The sequence below is a fragment of the Sapajus apella genome, unplaced genomic scaffold (genome assembly GCF_009761245.1).
Source record: "Sapajus apella isolate SASKATOON/1434 unplaced genomic scaffold, GSC_monkey_1.0 scaffold24, whole genome shotgun sequence".
NCBI lineage: Eukaryota > Metazoa > Chordata > Mammalia > Primates > Cebidae > Sapajus > Sapajus apella.
Genome location: NW_022436964.1, coordinates 26,662,331 through 26,682,922, shown reverse-complemented (window position 1 = coordinate 26,682,922; position 20,592 = coordinate 26,662,331). Strand labels below are relative to the sequence as shown.

General features: G+C 35.9%; 1 protein-coding gene across 41 annotated transcripts in view; it reads left to right on the top strand.

The window, feature by feature from the left end:
- Window positions 1–3,960: 3,960 nt before the first annotated feature.
- The window catches only part of PTPRD (protein tyrosine phosphatase receptor type D), a 2,321,819-nt gene continuing 2,305,187 nt past the window's right edge, over window positions 3,961–20,592 (top strand). For 7 of the 41 annotated variants that reach the window (XM_032290724.1, XM_032290737.1, XM_032290742.1 and 4 more), the window contains exon 1: window positions 4,002–4,390. The gene's annotated coding sequence lies outside the window, so the exon portion shown is untranslated. Of the gene's footprint in view, window positions 4,391–20,592 lie in introns of all 41 variants that reach the window. The other 34 variants (XM_032290768.1, XM_032290771.1, XM_032290766.1 and 31 more) reach the window with 14 other exon arrangements.

The following is a 20,592-nucleotide window of genomic DNA, read 5'->3' as shown; positions in this document are numbered from 1 at the left end:
TGATGCTTTTAGATTTTGTGCAATTTAGCATTAGCTACATCATGCTTTCCATGGAATAACATCTATATCTTGTACCTACAACCATCACAAATATGACCTCATTCATTAAGACTCATTAAATTGGATAATTATATGGACACCTCATTGGTTAATTACATAGTCAGCTAATTTTTCCATTGTGTTGTAAGGTTTCCTGAGCAGCTTTCTTGGTAGCCAACCATCTATAAGAAATTGGGTAAATTATACCCATTTAGTCAATTAGAATTGTGCTCCCATTGGCCAAATACTAAAGAGTAGGAGATTATCTTTTCCCACGTGAAGTATGAACAGTTTGATTCATTAAGTACATGGTTTTCTGCATGATTTTACGGTATCAGTATTAAATTGTTTCTACTTGTAGTTTCTGCCAACTGGAATGACTTTAGAAGGAAAAGTGGAGAAAAGGGAGAATAAATTAAATGTGACTGAGACTGAGGCAAAACAAAAAGATTAAACAATAGACAAAGTGTGAGAGACTACAGCTGACAAATCCAGCCTACCACAGAGTGGGCTTGGAGCACCTTCTAGCTCACTGTCTCCTTTCCAACAGGTTACTTGCTTTTCCTGGCTTGCTTAATACCCTGTTATCTCTTTCTTTAATTCTACTATATGAAGTTATCTCTTTCTTCAATTCTGCAACATGGAGTGCTATATAATTAGGAAATTTCCTCATGATGCTATTAAACTATTTAAATAACATATTAGAACAGGAAATTATTGCTATGGAGTTGCTATTTATGTATTGTTATTTCTAATTTAAAAACTGAATCAAGAAGGAAATTACTTATTTCCCTCAAAAATCCAAAATACAAATGTAGATTTTAGAGATTTCTTCTACTTACAGCAGACTGTTAAAGATAATTATAAGCCTAAATATAACAAAGCTAAATGTAGATGTGGTAAACAAAGAAATGCGGTCAAATAAAGGAAACCTCAAAAACAACTGATATTCAGGACCATGATTTGTTGGCCCCATTTCATCGACCTTTTTTTTTTTTTTTTTTTTTTTTTTTTACAGGATCTTACATTTATTACGGTTAAGCACATGGTCCACTGACAACAACCAGTTCAGATATGTTACTGATTTTTAAGAGTAAATATATGGCAATAACTTAAGGCAGACATTTGAATATTCCTTTTCATTGAAGAAGGCAAATAAATTATAATGTTCCAAGAAGTTTAGATAGGTAGTTAGATAATAAAATTTTCCTAACTCCTTAAGCTTGGTGCAATCACCTTCAAGTAAGATATCTCAATCTAATTCTCAGATGGTAATTAATAATAAAATCTCTACAATAAGCTAATCACATTGGACACTTGTGGTATTATTATGTGGGGAAAGGGTGGCAGGAAGGGGCTTGAGTATAATCCTGACTCTTCCATTGTTTGAAATACCCTGTGTTCTTCCAGAGGGCACCAAAGGATAGCTATACAGAAGCAAGCGTAAATCAGCCCCAGGGAGCAGTCTCTGTGAGATGCCAGCCTTGAGCTGAAGTAGAGATGAGTTTCAAGTTGCCGAACACCCCCATGCAGCAGTAAAAAGATATGATATCGACACGCTCAGCTGCATCTTGTTAAAAGCTTCCTGCGGGTTGGCAGAATGAAATCTTTATTTAAAACACACAAACTATTGTCAAGGGAAAGATGGAAAAGAGAATACAGTAAAAGGGCCAAATGCTTTGCTTAACCCACCAGAAGCAAGAGAAAGAGAGAAGTGGTCACGTTATCTTTGCAACAACTACAGAAAAGGTGACTAACCCCATCACATCAGCATCCATCTGCTCTTCCCATGGTTTTGAGATGCATTATTTCTTTTATTATTAATTATATGTGTTTCCAGGGGAGGGAAAATATATTATTCTGACTAGCAAGGGTGGAAATCATTTCTGCTGCCACTTGGCATTAAGTACTGTAGTGTATGTAAGTATGTAATGACTGAGGGATGACAGGAAACAGCCTGGTCTCATTGAGACCAGCCTCCCTCCTACCAATTCGGTCCAACTCATAGTCAGAGGCTGCCTAACAGAAAATTCATGTAAAACCATTATTGAACACTGACAGGAAGGAACTGAGACAGGAGTGAGTGGTGTGTATTTGTGCAGAGAGGGAGAAGGAGGGGGAAGAGAGAGTATGAGTCAGTCATCATCATCTTGGGCAGACAGCACCATAAGAGGGGCAAGTGCTTTGTATAATTACAAAAAGATGTACACATGTACACACACTTGCACATATGGTGTAAATTTTTTCGTTCTTATCATCATTTCCAAGAACGGTTTTAAGTGATAATGAGTGCTCATGGAAATCTTCTTGGATGGATGAGCTCTGTGGCTTTAGGGAGGCTGAACAGGGACCCTAGCAGGGCGTGGGTTCAGGAGAAGGGTCCCTTTTGAAGAGTAAAGGGACATAGCAAGCAATGAAGCAGGCATGAAAAGACAAAGGTGAAAGGACCCTGGGGAAAATGTCACCTATATTGATTAAGCTTTGTTTCTCTTCGGGAGAAACTGACATTTCTGCGATTAGATCATGGACATATAAGGAAAGTAGATGGGTCACTGTTTTTACGTTGTTCTTTTTTTGTTTGCCTTTTTTCTACAGTGCTTACAGCACCTTTGACCAGGTGGTTCCTGAAAGGCTCTTTGTTGCATTATTACAAACAGGATAATTATTTTGGCTTTTTAATAAACGCACCGACGTGGTGACATTGTTCTGTTTAGCAAGAGATAGAGCATTTGTTGCCTATAGCTGTGTGCTCTGATGAGACGTGAAAGATGGTAAAGTGACAAAAGATTTCTGCTGTTTTTCTCCCATCCTGCCAACCACCTTCCCCGAGCTTCAGTCCCCATTTCTAGTTTTGCTGGCGATCGAAGTTCCTCTTCCTTGTCTCCGGAGTCTGGTGTACACCGTCTCTTATGCACTGACCACTCTACCTTGGGATACCGAGGAGGTGGGGAAGAATCCGCTCCCTGCATCCATGTCCAGGTCCTCTCCTCTGCAGCTAGGCTGATTTTCAGCAACTCCTGTACGGGTTTTCCCTTCGCAGTTACCACCTTGGCGGAGCTCTATCCCTCCCTCAAGCCCAGCCAGACGGCCAAGCGCTCCGAGTGAAAACTCCATCCAGTTCAGCTGAAGTACACCCGCTTCGCTAATCCACCCCCATGCCCCTGCCCCACACCTCGCTAAAGTCTGCTCTTCCTAAGCATCTATTCCATTGCAAATCAAATCTACATCCCTCACCTACCCACACCCTCCACCCCTTAGCTGCTACCGACAGCCTCCCTCGGAAAATAATAATAGCAGCAATAATAACCGAAAAAACGCGAACACCTGAAGAAGCACAACCAGGATCCGCACCTGGACCAGTAATCTGTGGCTTTAGTGATGGGGAATAGCCTGTGCCTGACATGTCCTCCTGTTCCCCCGCCAACTGCTTTACCCCGGAGCCCTGGAATCGCGCCAAGGCCCCCGGGCAGCGGGGTCCGCCCAAGCCGCGTCCGGCCGCTCCGGGCCGGTGGGTGCCGGGTCTCCCTTCCTCCCGCCCCAGCCGGCGCGCTCGCACGCCGCCGCCGCCGCCACCGCCTCTCTTTCTCGGCGGGCGCTCGGAGCATCCCGCGCCGCGTCCTCCCCGCCCCGGCACCCGCCCACCCGCCCGAGCGGGGCCCGGGCGGCTGGCAGCCATCAAGTGGCTCGTTAAGGAAATGCAGGTGAGTGCGTGCGGCCGAGCGGCAGCTGCTGCTGGAGACGTTGGGTGTGTGCCTGTGTGTGCGAGCGAGACAAGGAGGCAGCGCCCGCGAGCGAGCGAGTGCGGGAGCGGCCGCCTCGGCTCCCCGCCCAGCCGCGCCCGCACCCGGCGGCCGGAGCGCGTGGGGCAGCGCCTCGCCCTGACAGAGCCTCGCCTCCTCCGCATCGTCTCGGCGCTGCTCCCCGGAGCCGGGAGCCGCTCACCGGCCTCCCCCACCCTACGCTCCCTCCCAGCCAGAGCCCTCCCGCTCCTCTTTCTCCTCCTCCTCGCGAGCCTCCTCCCCTCGCGCGCGGCGCTGACAGCCAGCCTCGGCGGGGAGAGTGCAGGTACTTTGCCTTCAGAATAATTTGCAGGACCCGAGTCGGCTTTCGGGGCGCCCTTTCTTCTTCCTTTGCCCCCTCCCTCCGGAAAAGAAGATCCCACTTTCGAAACAATCAGGACCCGAAGCACCCCACCAAAGCCAAACCCTGACGGGTGCTGTGCATGTGCCGCCCCTTTTTGCAGTTTATTCTGGGCCTGTGTGGAATAGAAAGACAATTCTTTATTTGACTGGTAGGAAAGAAAAGAGAAGACTCCTCAGGGTTTCCAAGGAGGACTGGAACGCCTGCTTTAGTAAGTAAACTGTGCTTCTGTCTTTCTTGCTAAAGTGAGATATATGCTGATTGCTTTTCAATGTCCAATGTCCAATGCTGTGGACAGTCTATTCAGTTGCCTGGGAATAACTTGACTTATATAACTTCAGTAGCTTCTATTTGAGAAGTGGTTCGCTAAGCATCTCTTTGGAGGAGCCCTTAGACGACTTCGATATGGGTTCAGGATAGGCAACCTTACTGGTAATCTGATATTTAAACGCTTATTGTTCAAGGGCTACTGGAAGCCTGCTTTGTGAAAGGTTGGTTGCTTCTAAGATTTAACGATGGTTACCTAGAAAAAGGTTGAGAAATCGAACCCTACTGGCTTACTTCTCCTGCCACATTCAACCTCAACCCTCATCCATGCTAACTCCTACCCTACTCTGACTTCAGTTGGTTGGTTTTGTCTTTAGTTCTGAAAAGCGCTAACCAAAAAGAAAAAGGAAAGGGAAAGTTAATAACGATGGTTTGAAAGATGAGGTGACCATTCTGTTGAGATTTATTTTATGCCTATAAGATACTTCGTGGTGGAAAATCCTGAGGCTAAAATAGTTGGGGAATTTGAATGAACTTAATTTGGAGAGAGAATGTGAAAAATGCTTTGGAGAGGGCAGGGGCTGAGACTGTGACTTTGACACAGCAGGTTATAAACTCTGACAGGGCTCAGCAGCCAGTGACGGGTTTAAGGTGTCTCCTAAGGCTGAATATCTCTGCATCAAAAACTTTTGCAGGCAGTATTCCTCTTGGGGCTAACATCACCATGTCAGTAGCTGCAGCATTTCTTTTAAAGCAAGCAGGACACTCTTCTTTCTACAAAAGGGTTAATGAGTTTTATATATATATATATGATGTAGTCTAACATTTGCCAATATTTTGTAATATCTAAATAAAACCTTTGTGTTATGTCAGGAAAAATATATTTGAGTCAGTTTGTTTTGCACAAGAGGGAGAGAATCAATAACATTTCAGTGTTTTTTTCTTTATCACTGCCAAATGGATTCTGAATCGAATTCTTCTTGCATTGTTACATATACAGTAGATACAGTAGGAGTTGCAATTTAGACAAATCAAACCTGATTTTTAAAAAAATCCTAAGTTTTTTGACATGGCAGCACTTGTATTGACTAGAGTCTAATAGTGATTAGAAAAAGTTTATCCCTTTTATCTTTAATAGTCAATTTTCTGTCTAAGACACACTTTTCTAATAAAAACCCTTTATAAGTTAAAAATTGGATTGAAAAGTGAAAGTGCTTATCTCAGAGAATTTCAATAAAACGGCTCATTGTTAAATGATACCTAAGGATTTTCTTGTATTTAATAGTTGAAAATGGTAGAGTGAAAATATTTTTACCTCTTTATTTACTTAAGTAAATCTATAAAAGCATCAGTATTCATGGGGGATTGGTTTTAAAAATTATAAGAGTAAACTAAAGTACAGTTGTTACAAAAAGTTAGACATCCTTTAGAGTTGTTAATGATTACTCAATGTTGAAAGCTGTAAATATCTTGGGCCATAACTTTTTAGGGTAATGAGACAGGACAAAAGGACAGTTAATGAATTTGTTGACATGAAGTTATCAACTATGAAATCATTTGAGAAAGATGTGTCATTGTTTCTTGATTATTATTTAATTTCTTATCCAAATGAGTTTTCTTAGAGATATTACTGCTCTTAGCTGACATTTCTATTATTGGTTTAAAAATAAATTTAAATAATTAAATGAAGCTCTTGGTTGATCAGATTTGGATTATAACACGTGACCTCTACTCATTTCTGACCTCACATGTCTGAGAGGGTATCTGATATTTGAAAAAAAATAATCAATTATTGAAAAATAAAGGGGAAAATTGTTCCTAAGTAGGGCAAATTTTAGAGTGGTTCAAACATGTTATTACATATGTTAGTATAGGACATATTTTCCACAGTGGAGAAGACATGACATATTTGTTCATCCTTTTTGAATTTCTGAAAGCAAATATTTGTAAGTAACATTAAAGTTAACCTGAGATACATTCTACCTCTGTTGTAATTATGTCATAGTGCTAAGGAAGACAGCCTGAATGAAAGCTGTTTCTAGTAAAGCTTGCACATGCATTTGATCCCTATCTCTATATAATAGATAAAAATGTCAAAGCTGGGTGGGTGATTAAATTGTCACCTTTTGGCCACCAGCTCTCTGTCCTGTACAGAGGTGGTTGCAAGTTTAAAGTTGAGAAGAAAGTTGCTAGTGTCAGCAGTAATGTGTTTTATTATGCAATTGTTCTTGTTATTCAGATCAGATAATGGCCCGATGAAATACATAAGAAGTCTTCAGGGAATGAATGATTAATTCCTCTAACATGTGCTTACTAAAGGAGTTCTTTCTAATAAAGTGCTGTATACCTGCATTTGCTTACAGTTGCAGTTGGTGAAGGCAAATGTACTTTTCTTTTTTTTTAATATTAACATAAAATTTACAAGTCTACTCTTGTAACTATAGCAACATAAAGATGATTTTGTTGACCACATGGTGTTACATGTTATGGAACTCAATAGATGATTACTATTTGCTAAAAGCACTTAATTTAGAAAGAAAACAATGTTGATTAGATGTAATATTGGAAGGTTGAGCTCATCATAACTTTTTTTTTTGTTTTATTCTTTATGGAATGCCATTATATCTTTCCTGTGTATTGCTAGTAAGATGCAGGAATCCAAAAGTATGCAGATGCAGAGTTCTGCAAATGGACATTTTTCTTTAATAATGCTGAGAGTAAGTGAAAAGCTAAAATATTACTAGTTATATCCAAGAATTAGCAGAATACTATGTTAAAATTTTAGGAATGGCTAATAGTGCACATGACAATCATTGTGGTTACCACTGGTGTAAACCGTTTTGCAGTTAGAGAAGTATCATTAATGTAACTTTTGATATCTTTACGTTTCTAAAACTGGATTATAATGAAGGGTGGTGAACACAGATTTTATATGATAATTTGAGAATAGGTGACCTGAAATGCATGTTACTTGTTTGAAACTTGCCTACTTAATGTCTTTTTAGAAATTTCTGAAAAAAATGTGATTTTCAAAACAGCATAAATATATCTATCCATATGTCTGTATTGATCTGTCTACTGCCTAAGCGTGTCTCACATTTAATACAGCAAATAACTTTATTCCAAAATCTCTCTGTTGTTTGGAGGAAATACTTTAATTTCAAGAACATATTTTTGGGCTTACACCTATCCTGAATTTAATAAACTTTAACAACGCAAATGATGTGATAAATATTCAGTAATACTAATTTAAAAGTTATAATGAAAATTAAATTAGTAGAATTTTGTACCCAGTTGAATGCCATTTGAACTTACCTTCTTATGTATTAATGTACAGTTTCTTTACCACTACTGTTGGTTCACTGTTTTATTATTTTAGGATTTTCAAAAGCATTTGACACCAGTAAAGAATAAATAAAACTCCCCTGATACAATCAAACAATGTAGATCAACTGTACTTGCAACAAGATTTTCAAAACTCTTAAAATTCATTGCTATGAAGAAGAATTAACAAAGAATCAAAAAACAAACATTATCCATTAGGAGAATACTTATGTGATTGTGGTAACAAAGGTTTTGAGTTTTTCTTTTATCACTACAATTTAAAGTGTGACCCTAAGGAGGTAATCTGGACTCTCTGTACCTCTTCTAAGTATAGAAATCAGTTTAGCAATTTAAAAGTCTTTAGCGCTATGTTACCAATATACTGAATATAACTGAGGTAGCATTTTGCAAATCCTCAAATTATACTGCGACAGTTTAAGAATTCTTGTAGGAGTTAAGGGCAGCCATCTTGTTTGAAAGAGGGCTAAGGAAATTGTTCTGAAGTCATGTTAGCAGTACCTGGACACTCTAGTTATATAGATTGAATATTTATTTGGAGTGTTTTTGAAGAAGGAGGATGGAGATTAGGGCAGGGAGGTCATGGACCCAAGTTTCTCTCAACCACCCTATGCTCCTGCCACTGAGAGCATATTACATGGATAAGTATTTTTGGATTTTATTACTGTATTCAATATCAGAAGGATATGAGAAGAAAATAAGTAAAAAGGGATGCTTAGTGTCTTTGGTCTTCCTTTTTCCCACTCTGAAATCTCCATAGATGCTATTTTACAAGATTACATTTGGATAAATATGCACAATTTAAATAAGTGTATATTATTCCTTACATACATATTGTAGACTGTCAGAGCTAGCAAGAAGCATAGGAAAAATTATTTGTACCCTTGCATTTTAAAGAGGAAATAGAGAACTTCAAAGATTAAAAGATGTCAAGGTGTATTGAATTTCCCAGTTTCACAGGGAGGTTTTCCATCCCAGTTCAGAAGCATCTATCATGCTATATTGCCAAGTAAATACACAGACAATAATTTATAAACACCTCTAACTACATTATCAATAGAATAGTTCCAGTGATCATGTAGGATACAATGCATTAACTTTAAAAAATGTAATAACGAAACTTCTAATCATGGAAAATGAACACAGAGAAGGAATATACACAATGTTAATTTTAAATGCTTGCTTTTCTTAAGGAAAGCCAAGAGTTTACTTGTCAATATAATTCATGTGATGTAATTGGGAACTTTTTTTTCTTCTAGGAAAATCAATATGGCCAATTGTTTTCTTTATGTGATATAAATATTTGAGTTGTAGCAAGTAGGCCTATATCTCTCTGAAATGTATACTTTAAATCATTGAAGTCTGGGAGATCATGCTATACTTATATTTTTAAATTGTAAAATATAGCCAGTGTAGCTGATTAATTGTAGAGATTTTATTTTGTGTTTGCGTGTGGGCATTTATGTATGCGTATGTGTTTAAATACATTTGTTCTCTTCAGAATAGATCTTAGTGAAAATGGTGTATTCAGAAGTTTAAAAGTATATGTACAATAATCAAATAATCAAAAAGAAATGACTTAGACTAGTATGTAATGTAACAAGTTGCTTTCTGAGTAGTTCATAAATCAAACTTCAACAATATACCATATTACCAAAGCCTTGCCTTTTATAATGAGTCCATATAATTTCTAAATACTGTATTATAATAAGTAAATATTTTAAAGTCAAAATAACTGCAAAGCAAAAAGATTTTACCTCTATATACTAAAATACATTTACTTAAATTAGATGCTAAAAAGGATGAGAACAATTTCATATTCAATTATATACATTTCATATGAGATTAGAGATGGCTTAAATGTATGTATTTTCAACTGATATGCATATATAATACTATCTGATTTACTCTGCGAAGGAACAATTAAAGTATTATAATTAAATACAGAATTCATGAACTTTTGAAATAATTTCTTTTTAAGTTTGCAGATATTTAATCAGCTACAGAAGTCTCAATGCATTCATTATTTTGGAACTTGTGTGAATTACAGATTTTACAAACTGTCCAAAGTTATATTTCTCAAATGTAGTTTGGGTTTAAAAGGGGACTCCTCCACCAGCTACATGGACAGAGAATAAAGCCAGGCAAGCTTGTGTTCACATGCATCGTTTACTACTACATACATGTAATATGACATATGTATCATAGGAGTCTTTCTATTCCCTTATCTGGTTAAATAGTCCTTGGTCACTTTGGACAAAGACCTAGATATAGCTTCTTTACACCACAAAGATGTTAACCCAAATCTGATATTCTATCTCCAGTTCCCAGGAAAAGTTAATTTAGAGCACAGAATCAGAAAAAAAAAAAAAAAAAAAAAAAAGCAAGATTAATGGAGTGTTTCCTGTTTCTAAAGTTGAATCAGTGTAGACCACTTACCAAAGATCTTTCTTTAGGATAGAGGAAAAACACTCAGCTAAGCTGGCATCCCTGGGATCTTTTTCCCAATAATTGGCCTAAAATCTTTATAATCAAAGTTAGAAATTCTACTCAAAGAAAAGGGATGGAGAGGGTAGAGGATAGTACAAGGAGTGACTCATTAATCTCATGCTAGAGACAGAATTCTTTCATTTCTTATTCTTCCCCGAAATGGTTATCAGAATCAAAGATAAGTCTTTTTGGCTGGGCACGGGGGCTCACGCTTGTAATCCCAGCACTTTGGGAGGCCGAGGTGGGACAATCATGAAGTCAAGAGATCGAGACCATCTTGGCCAACATGGTAAAACGTCTTTACTAAAAACACAAAAATTATTTTGGGGTGGTGGCTTGCGCCTGTAGTCCCAGCTACTTGGGAGGCTGGGGCAGGAGAATTGCTTGAAGCATGGAGTCAGAGGTTGCAGTGAGCCAGGCTGGCGCCACTGCACTCCAGCCTGTCCACAGAACAAGACTCCACTTCAAAAAATAAAAAAGCTTCTAAGTCTTTTCACCTTGGGGTTAAGTAGTCATCAGATTTCTAGGGAAGTCTGGCTCATACCTTCATCTTGCCACTTTTCCGTTTTTTGCTGTTGATTACATGTAACCAACTGGAACCATTGAGAAGGACAGTTTATTCATGAACTGTGGTAATTCTTGTTTTATTTTGCTACAGAAATCAAGGGTAGGACAATAATTCAGGTACCATATTCACATTATGCACTACTCTTAGAAATTGCACCCTCTTTTTTTTCAAACTTGTACATGTTGTCAAGTCAAAATCACTAGTCAGGATTATGCAATATGCATAATTTGGATTATGCATAAAATATATGGATTATGACAGCATAAACCATATAATGTAGTCTCAAATATGTCTTGAGTCTCCTATGTGTCAAGGATTGCTAAGTAAAACAGCTATGTGCTAACAATGTAAAACTACCCAATTGTGACCATCTTACAGTCTTACGAAACATATTCAGATTATCATAAAATGTTTGATTCCATAGAGAAAAAGACATCTGTTTCTTATGGCATTTTTTCCTTTATGTGACAGAAAATTTTCCAGGTATACTTACATTTACCTTATTGTCCTTTTCCTTTGCTGTCATCCTGAATCACAGGTATTGCCTTTAGAACCTGAGTGGAAGCCATGTTGCTTATTAGGCAGTTGCAGTCTGTGCTGTTTTCCACTGGAATTTTTTGGCACCCTTCATCATCTTATCACTCCAGTGCTAATTCCTTATGTCTGTTCAACTCTCCAAAGTTTTAGAAAGGCAGTAAAGCATGATAAAAATACACCGTACTATCCTCATATTGACACAGTATTAAAACACAAATAAATCTCCAGACCACTGTCCAAGTTTACAATCTATTCACCAGTCCCTTATATTTCCAAATTCATAGAATACAATACCAGTAACAGTCAAGACTCACATTATTTTCAGCTATAACCAAAACATAATAGCAGAAGTGCTTTGGTTTTCTCAGGAAAGAAAATAGACAGTGAAAAATGAGGAAATTCTTCCTGTACCTTTTGAGGTGAAATATTTTTATAAGAGGCCTTATAATGTGTACTTTGGATCAAATAACAAAAGAGGAAGGGAACAATGCAGTTTAATGTTTAGAAATGTAGTGGGATTGTTAGATATTGCTGAAGTAAATAGCTCACCCTAGGCTCACTTCTTGATTTCTCTTTAAAAAAAATCATGGAAATATCTCTGACTTAAGTTTGAAGAGTTTCCCTTTTTATTCTCCCTGAAAACCCTTATCAAAGTACTACTCAACAGAAACTTTGTAAAAACAGTGCCAGGATGATTTATTGTTTCACCTTCAAAAAACTTTTATACTTGTAAATTTTCCAGCTAAATTATATGCATCACAAGGATAGAAAAATATTCCCCATTTGTAATTTCATATTTTATTATAAAAGACATTCAATTAGTGCTCAATTAACACTTATCTATAGTACCTATTTCAATGGACCATGGCTTATAAGTGTGTAAGGATTCCGGTGGCTTCTGCTCTGAATAGATGTATTTATTCTGTGACATATGTGCTATCCATTTGTTTTCTCCATGTGGTCAGCTCTGCAAGAGTGGCTTAGTCTCATCATTCATACCTGTGTGGACTTTCTTGCAGTAGAAGTGTTCTCAGGGATTAAGTCTAGTGCTTTATTCTGCCCCTTAGGAAGATAGTTCTTCCTTTTTATTTATTTATTTTTTTAGGGGCTTGAAGTCTTCCGATTTTCCCATATACCTCTCCCACTTGGAAAACATGTCAGGATTTAATAAAACAAATTACACATTTACTAAGATACAGTAATACTGGCCTTTTGAAGTATAACATCAGTCCATTCTAAGAGATATTATAATGGTATTATTAATAGAGATATAGATAGCTATTTTAATAGAAAGTAATTTCAGGCCATATTATAGAAGGTTTTGGTATGAATCAAAAGTCTGCTGAATACAGACATGAAGAAGCTAGGTGAGAAGATATTATATGGTCCTTATTATAGTAGGCTTTTTTTTCCCCCTTACTCATCAATTCTCTTTCTTCCTATTTCTGTTTCTACTGCCAAGTTCTCCTCTTCTGCCCATTTTTTTTTTTTTAACTTCATGGGGACCTGTGGTATTTCAGACACACAGGAGTGACTGTGTTGGCCTTATGAACATATAAAAAGATATTAACATTCTTAAATGGATTATCCTATTGTCTGTATTGTTCATGTATCTTACAACTCATTCATCCCTCTCATCAGCATAACAATCCATATTTCATATGTAGTGTATCACTTCTTGTAGTGGAATTAAAAGAAGTATGTAATTACAATGTTTGTTTCCAAATCAGAGATGGTTTCAGGTCACTATGATCTTTTATTTTCTTCTTGGTTTTTTGAATTTATGTCCTATATACCGTCTCATGAGTTCTTGAGAAATCTTCAGATAGAAGGTGATAATAAGAGCCAACACTTATTGACTGCTTCATATCGGACAGTCAATATTTTAAGTGCTCTCCATGCATTAGCTTATTTATTCCCATATCAGTCCTGTGAAGTTGGTACAATCATTATCTTTGATTTATAAATGAGGAAACTAAAGTACATAGAGGTTAAGTAAGTTGCTAAAGTTAATAACATATTTTCCCAGATGTACATATTAGTATAGGAGTCAAATGTTACAGTTGCCTAGATTCTGTACATCAAGAATAGAAAAAGTGTGAGATTGTGGATGTGCTTTTATAATACAAATTCTTTCAAATGAAGTGGACACAAGTGATCATAAGTAAATGACAACATATGTGAATGCAGGAGTGAAGACATTGTAAAAGTGCTGTCCAGCGGAACAAAGAGACAGAGGACGATTCACATCAAGGAAAACTAACTGCAGTGTATCTCCTCCCAAAGTTGAGAGTTAAGCATAGCACAAATGCTTCTCAGTGTTGTTTTTGTTTCTTTATTTCTTTCTTGGGATTTCCAATCCTGCAGAAAGAGAACCTGATGTGCTCTCTGCTTTTCCCTCTGGTGGCCCTTCAAGCTCAGGTCCCTTTGCTTGGGGAGATGAAGTCATTTGGTTCCCACCACAGCAACCGCTACAGCCTCTTAGCCTCAGATTTTATGATATATCAGCTCCTTAAACAACTTGCTGTACTTGATGATTCATGACCAAAAGCTGCAATTTTTGAGCCAACCAAGAGTTTTTAGTTAGTTCACCTTGTATGAGAGACGTGATGGAACAGTAAGGAAGATAAGCTCATGGTGCAGTCGAGTGATGTTTAGGATCAACAGGGTCCCATCTGCAAGTTACTATAATTTAGAGTGTTTTAATGCATGCCTCACAAAATAATGAAATGAGACTGTTTTGATTAACCGATGCAAAATGAAACGTAAGGATACTGATTATAATCAACAAAGAAATGGATAAGAACAAGAAAACCAAAAGTTGTTCTTCTAAGAGTCACTTTAATTGCAATTATTTATTACCTATGCCTCATTGCCATCCGTCCTGTCTGTTATTAACACCCCTGCATCACATTGTATTAAATTTGTTGAAATTTTACTTGATTGTCACGGTAAATTACTTTTATTTTTTTACTTGTCTTTCTCGTATGTTGATCATTGTTCTTATATCTAGTATGGTTGCTCTCCTGACACAAAGTTACAACATACCTCATGATTTAATCTTCAGATAACCTGGAGAGAAAAGTTAAACTGTTATTTCTGTATTAACTAACATTTTCTAAAATGTTGAATAAAATAATCCTCAGTAAACATTTATTGGGATTCTAATGTATGAGAAATGCTGCATGTGTATTGATTGAAACCTGGAGCCCTAATTTTGAAAGGACAAGAGAAATGTGTTTATTATATGAAATTATTAGAATTGTTATATGACTTCTAAAAATTGAATAAAAAATACTAGCTTTGCTCTTACAATGTATTGGATTAACACTTCTTATGTCAGGTATACATTTGTCAGGTTATAATTTTAATTAATACCACAAGATGGCAAAGCACATATCAAAAATTGCTTTTCCCTATAGTAGGAGGGACACATAAAATAGATACAAAAATAGAAAGTTAAAATACACAAAATAGAAGGTTAAAGTTGTTTTGTGACATATATTTCAAGAGCACCAAATCTCTTCTTTTCAGGTGTGAAAGATACGTAAACACTTAGTGAACAGGGTAATTGGATTATCTTTTCCCCTGTGAGACAGCTCTTTTCTTCCCTAAGGCCTTCTGATTACTTGTTAAGAAAATTCAATGGATTTTCAGTTGTAAATGAGAATTGAGGAGTAGAAAATATGCCAGGCTGGGCAGTTTTTTATGAGGCAAACTTGTCTACTAGAGACTTTCATAGAACAGCTAAATTCTAAAACTGTTATGAGCTAGAGCTTTTGCCTTCTGTCACTGAAAAGCTTGCAGAGGAGCAGTGGTTAAAAAGACAACACAAAGAAGCCCTCAAATATTTAAAACATCAGCAATACTATTATTTTCTTTCTGTTTATAATAAAAGAAGACATAAAATTCAGGTCCAAAGTTTTTGTTTTGTATTCCTTATTCTAGAAATTTAATATAATCATTATATGCAATATAATTTGAAAATACACTATATATAGTATAAGATATCTTGGATTAGGTCTCCACAGGCAAACAGATGTAGTAAGCCCTGTTATTTAGCTAAAATAAGCAAAATTTGCAACTGTTAAGACAGCATACTACTTTATAAGTCTAAGTTGTCTCATCAAACTTATGGTAGCCTCCACATATAGCACAGTAGGGGCCTACCATAAAAATGATGCCTATTAGTGATCAACCCCTATCAGGCTGTCTTTCTTTCTTTCATTCTTTCTTTCTTTCTTTTTATCAAATTCTTCCCTTTGGACATAACTTTACATCAGGGTCTTACCAAATATTACCTGGATGGCTATCTACTGACTCCCTGGCTCCACCTTACAGTCTCTATTCTTTTTTTCTACCACCAATGTGAATTTTAAAATGCAAATACAATCATGATTAAAATATTACTATTATTATTAATTTCACATAGAGTAATGTTAAAAAAAATTATTGGTGTGACATAAAGGAATCTTCATTACCTAAATTTGCAAACTGCCTTTTCATCTTTATTTCTTGCCATTTTTTCCCCTGTAGAATTTTATAATAAAGCTAGAAATACCTTGAAGTTTAAATTGAATAATTTAGGTAGCTTATGATGAAAATGATGATGATAATGAAGATTTATAATTGCATTTTCTCTGTTGGAGAGGCTGTCTCATGTTTTGTAATATTATATGCATTTTCTCTTCAGACACTAATTTTGAATCTGATTTCAGAGTTTCATATATAGTGCTCTGTATGAGACTTCTTTCTAGTTAATAACATATATACCATGAAATCCAACTTTTGAGGAACCTTCTTGTTTTTGTGGATTTGCTCATGATGAACCACCTACTATATTATTTCTGCACAACAAATTGATCAGCTTTCTGTTTTTTTCCCAGCAGCAGCCAATGTCTATCATACAAAGTAATGGTCTCTAGCAAAATTTTATGTTGTGTCTCTCCTGCCAAATCCAAAATGGTCAGCTTCCTTTGGCTCACCGTCCTGGAGCTGTGTGGGTTTCTTACTTAGCCTGGCCTTTGGCTCACCATCCTGGAGCTATGTGGTTTTCTTACTCAGCCCGGCCTTTGGCTCACCATCCTGGAGCTGTATGGATTTCTTACTTAGCCCGGCCTCTGCAGGCATGTACTTTGTTGCTCACAGCTTGGTTGAGCTCCAGGTCTTTGTTGCTGGAGATGCTGCTGTAATGTCTGTTGAGTATGGCATGTATGGAGTTACTCTCATCAATCTTAAGAATTTGGGTGTACTTTCCAGGCTTGTGGCACACATTGTACAACATAAACTCTATCTTGAAGAGAATGTTGTAGATTAAAAAGGTAGAGTATATATGATATTATTTTTTTTTTAAATGTAGTTTTGATAGTAAGAAATTCCAGCAAACTATTTTTTAATATTTATGTAATATATGACCAATTTTCTGTGGAATTACCAATTTAAAAAGACCTTTAAGGAAAATTGGTGTATATAATAGTTTAAACAAATCATTTTAAGTTGATCAATTTTGATTTGTCTTAGGAAAGTTAACCCAGATTTAAAATACTATGCCATAACATAAAGTATGTAATATAACTACAACCTCAGTTTCTGTATTTTAAATATATTACATGAACACTTACTTTAGGTAACAGACCAAAAATAATGTGACAGCTATAAAAATGTTGATATTATCAATAGTAAAATATTCCTATGATCTAAAGAACCCATAATATTGGGAGACTGCTTCTTTGAGTCAGTGATTAAGGGTGATGATTATTGATGCTGATCTGTTGGGGAGATTGAAAAAACTGGGAAGTGTAAAAGCCTCTGATTAGAAGGGGAAATAAGCTCTTTTGTTATTGGTGAAAACTTCACAGAACTAAATGAGAAAAATAGGCTATTTTTTTTTAATAGAGCAATCTTGAATCATTTCAATCTGTGTAAAATCTTGAAATTGTGTTTTCTTATTAATTAACAACCAAATGAATAGAAAAATAGTTCAGAAAATTTCATGATCAAACTTTGAAGAGAAAGTTGCAACATTTGTCCTGCCAAGCAATGGTTCTTTGCTTATTTGTTTATTTATGCCCATAGAATAACCAGTCTAAGAATTCTTAACCACCCGTCCCTAAGCTTTGGGGTCATATGTCAGAATTTCTGAGTAATGTGAAATCAAATACGTTTAAAGTACTTGTTAACCCATACGCTACACTGCAGTAGAAAAGTAAATATTATAATTTAAGTATTTAGCCTTCATTGTTGTGTAAGTTAAAGACTAAGCTACTGTAACCATAAGACCCCCAAAACAAATATCTGAAACAAAGTAGAATCATCAGTCATTATAATCATTATATTCAGATAATAACTCAATTATAATCATTTAACAGTGTTAAGATGAGTAGTTGAGGCTGATGGGATGACATGGTTTTTTTCAAGGTCATTTGTAGATCCAGGCTTTTGCCATCATGTTGCTCAGTCATCACCTAGGGAATGGTCCTCATCTACAGGGTCAGATTTGGATCATGAACTAAATTGAAATCACGGAAAATAGATAGCTCCAGTTTCCTTGCACAAAGCAATTTCCATGTCATTGCTATTGAACCTAGATAAGTGGTCACACCTAGTTGCATGTGAAGCTGGGAAATGTACCACAGCTGTTTAGTTATATACCTAGCTAAAATTTGAGAGCTTCTGTTATTAATAAGAGGAACAGGAGAGTAGATTCTGGAGTTTGTATTCTCCAGTTTACTTATTTACTCCTTATCATATCAAAAATTGGTAGTGTCATACATTCTCTCTCTCCCTTTCTTTCTATCTATCATCTACTAACCTCCTTTACTCTCTGAATCTATAATATGTGGTTCAGATATTTTGTTATCTACTGTAGTTTGGATTATCCACTTATTTACCTCTCTGCCCATCCATCTACACACACACACATACATATAAATGGCTCAAAACATTTAATTTCACTAGTGAGGAAGAAGAGGCTCCATAATGTTGAATGCCACATTCTTATTGCTGGTTTCTCAAAAGTAAACGTGAAATTAGAATCCAGGTGACAACCCCCAGTCCAGCTTTCTGTGAGATAAAGAATGTAACTGGCCTTTTGAGTAATTTTATTTTCTGCACAGAATAACCTAAATATATAACATTTTAGAGAAGGTTTCTAAATTGTTGCTGTGATTTCTTTACCATTATGCCCCTTTCATGCTGCTGTATCAGCACTTGCTGTGTTGGTGATTTCCAAGCAGAGACCATGAGCAAAGTTTTATTTATTTAAAATTTTAATATTAAGCTAATTTTACTTTCTGAAGAAACATTTACTTTGAGCTTACAAATTCAAAATGCATAATTTTTATGTAAAACAATATAATATCTTCAAATTCTAAGTAATAGCTAAGAGAAAATTAAATAATAACAAAAACATAATATTGATACTCTACAGTTATAATTCACACCTCTTTATGTGTTGTTTTCTGCATTTAGAAAACTGGACCTTAATTTGTGGTTTACTTGTCACTCCATACACAGTGCGATTGTCCGATAAGACTGTCTCAGTTTCCTTTGAGTCCTGCTGGTAGATTTGATGAGGGCAGCAAATGCCTATATATCACGTCACAGCCATCCATCAAGAATGCATTAGCCCTCATGCTTTCCTAGCAAAGAGTTTTTATGAAATTGTCCAGATAATCAAAATACCATGAAAGCTTATAGAAGTCCCACCTGCAAAGACCCAGTGTTCAATAGAAGTTATGTTATGTTCTTAATATAAACTATAGAATTATCACTAGAAAGTTTATGCTTCTTGCTGACATTCTAGGTGTAAATAATGCAAGAGTAAACACTTTAATAATTTCAATTAATTCTGAAGTGTAGCTTTAATTTTTCTAATTACAGCCGATATTCCTAAATCTGGGACTTCTGGAGGAAGTTAATGAAATCTTTGCTTACCACTGCAGTTACATTATAGAACCTGCTGTTGAAGTGCAGAATGCGTTAATTAAAAATATTTTCCAATCTGAATGAGCTGTTTTAACTCCTTAACAAAGTTTCAAGTCATGCATTATTTTAAAGTGGATATTAAATGAAGTCCAACAGCATTTTTTGATTTCTACTAATTTGATATTTTAACGCTAATATCAATTTTTTCTTTTTGGAGTCAAATGGTGAATCATTACCTTAAGTCAGTAAATTTATTTGAAGAATGAAACGCTGACAGTGCTCAAAGCATACTCATTCAAAGCATAGCTTGCTATAAATTTCCTTTTAATAAATGAAATCAAATATTGACTTATGGGATATAAAGATAATCACATGTTTATTTGCATACAGTAAACAATTATAAGGCAGTCTTGGTACCAAGTAATGTATTTTGGGGAGAAATTTTGTTGGAGCCCTTTAATGTCCTAACTTATTCTTTGTACTGTTGGCAATGAAGCATTTATTTTCTCCAGCAAACCTTAGTCTCTTATTTTATATATATGTATATAAAATAGTGGAAAATAAATCCGAGACTAACCTAGATAAGACCCCTTAATAACCATCACGCAAAGATAGTTACATAATATTTTTACGCTGTTAGAGGCAGCTCTTTTAAAAAACACCTATAAATATTTATGTTTTATTTGATTAACTTGGCAAAATTACATATACTACCTAAGACTGTGTTTTTACTACCAGTCATGCCTCATGTATTGAACATAGTATTCATGTTCATGCAGTGTAATCAAATGCTATACTAATATTAAAGGCAGATACTATTAACAACTATGAGACTAGTACCTTTGAGTTTAGCCAGTTCTCACATATATCAATCATATTATCCCTGATAAAATAAACTTATTCTCTTTAATTTCCCATTCTTGACTACCAGCTTCTAATTTTTCACATTCTACCAGCTCTTAGGGATGTTTAGCATTACACTCAATATGGAATCATGAGTTAACTTACTTAATGCTCAGCTTATTACAAAATAATTAATGTAATAATTAAATTATGCTATCCCATAATAGTCTACATTTAAATACATTTGTTTATACTTTGTTTCTTTTTATTTTATACTGCCTTTACAATTAGTTATTGTTTATAGCCATAAAATGTCACTTTAGAACAAAATATACCTTCCTAATTACTTGACTGTGAATTTTTTTTTTTTTTTTTTTGAGACGGTGTTTTGCTCTTGTTACCCAGGCTTGAGTGCAATGGTGCGGTCGCGGCCCAACGCA